At 43.1% G+C, this 1,767-nt stretch overlaps 1 non-coding gene across 1 annotated transcript; it reads right to left on the reverse strand.

Annotated features, from left to right (window-relative positions):
* Positions 1 to 751: 751 nt before the first annotated feature.
* On the reverse strand, positions 752 to 854 carry LOC115070560. Its single transcript, XR_003849717.1, has one exon. It is a non-coding gene; the product is annotated as a U6 spliceosomal RNA (small nuclear RNA).
* Between the last annotated feature and the right edge of the window lie 913 nt (positions 855 to 1,767).

The following is a 1,767-nucleotide window of genomic DNA, read 5'->3' on the forward strand; positions in this document are numbered from 1 at the left end:
TTTAATTAATTTATTTTTATGTGTATTTGTGTATTGCCTGCACGTAGGTAAGTACACCCATGTCATGCAATGCCCGCGGAGGTCAGAAGAGGCTGTCGGATCCCCTGGGACTGGAGTTATGGGTGGCAGTTGTTAGCTGCCATGTGGATGCTGGGATTTGAACTCGGGTCTTCTGCAAGAACAACCTGTGTTCTTAACCACTGAGCCATCTCTCCAGCTCCAATAAAATATTTTTTAAAAAAAGATTTCCTCCTACTTGGGAGGCAGAGGCAAGTGGATCTCTGTGAGTTCAAGGCCAACCTGGTCTGCATAGTGAGTTCCAGGCCAGCTGGGACTACAGGGAGATCCTGTCTCAAAAAGACCAAAAAGTAAAAAAGATTTCCTCCTGCAGTTGGACCCAGTTTCTTCACTCAGTGGCTGGGGACCAGAGGTCAAAGGTCAAGTAAGTGTGTGTGTGTGTGTGTGTGTGTGTGTGTTGGGGGAACATGAAGTAACACTAAAGAGGCTATTCTTTGGGAGAAGAGGTGGGTTGATCAAAGGTAGAAACCATAGTCTTGCTTCGCCAGGTCAACTACAGGGACACAGCTGTGTAGGCCACAAGAGGGTTGGGGCAGCAGGAACACTGGAGAGTCACTGGGCAGCCCCTGGCTTGCAAGAAAGTGTAATTCAGGATGTGGTGCTGGTTTCTCCTATGACCCCCTTGACTGTGAATGGTAGTGTTAGTCTATCTGCTTTACCCTTCTGAGGGGACAAAAATATGGGACATATCATGGATTTGCAAATGGCCCTTTCGTAGTGCCATGCTGATCTCTGTATTGTTCTAATTTTAGTATATATGCTGACAAAGCAAGCACATGTACTTTAACCTGAGTCTTCTGGACACATATTTAATCTTTTCTCCCTTTATATTTTTCTTGTCTTCCTTTATTTTAGAGGACAGAGAATTTTTTAAAATTACTTTTTTTTTTTTAATGTGTATGAGTGTATTGCCTGCATGTATCTAAGTGCATCCATGTCGTACAATGCCTGCAAGATCAGAAAAAGGTGTTGGATCCCATAGAACTGGAATTATGGACAGTTGTCGGTTGCTGTGTGTGCTGAAAATCTCTTAACAAGGGCAGTCAGTGCTCTTAACTGCTGAGTCAACTCACCAGTCCTGAGGATAGAGAACTTAAGTCTAAAGTTTAAACATTTTCTTTGAGATCTATTCTAGAGGATTTCCTTGAGCACATATATTAATAGACTTGTTTTTTCTGTTTTTTTTTTTTTTTTCAGTCTTTCTGAGATAGGCTCTCCCTGTAGCCTCAGCTGATCTGGAACTCGCTATGTAGACCAGGCTGGCCTTGATTTCACAGAGATTCACCTGCCTGTGTCTCCCTAGTTGTTGGCATTAAAGGTATGTGCCACCACGCTTGGCCTAATTTAACTATCTTAACTGGCTCTTCTTTCATTCTAGAATTGTGCAACACTTCTCCATAAAACAGACCAATGTTCCGTTGGGCTAAGCTGAGCAGCTCAGTTTATAGGGAGAAAGACTGACGAAAACAAAAACAAAAGAACAACAACAGCAACAAAAAACCAAATTGGACATTTGGTTGTTTTGCAAGGTGGGATAGAAGAGTAGAAAAAGAGGGCCAGAGAAATGGCTGCAAGGTTAACAGCACCGGCTGCTGTTGCAGAGGACTGGATTTTGATTCCTAGCAACCACATAGCAACTAACAACCATCTGTAACTCTAGTTCCAGGAGATCTGATGCCCTCTACTGAC

The sequence above is a fragment of the Nannospalax galili genome, unplaced genomic scaffold, assembly GCF_000622305.1.
Source record: "Nannospalax galili isolate Female #2095 unplaced genomic scaffold, S.galili_v1.0 scaffold475, whole genome shotgun sequence".
NCBI classification, from domain to species: Eukaryota; Metazoa; Chordata; class Mammalia; order Rodentia; family Spalacidae; genus Nannospalax; species Nannospalax galili.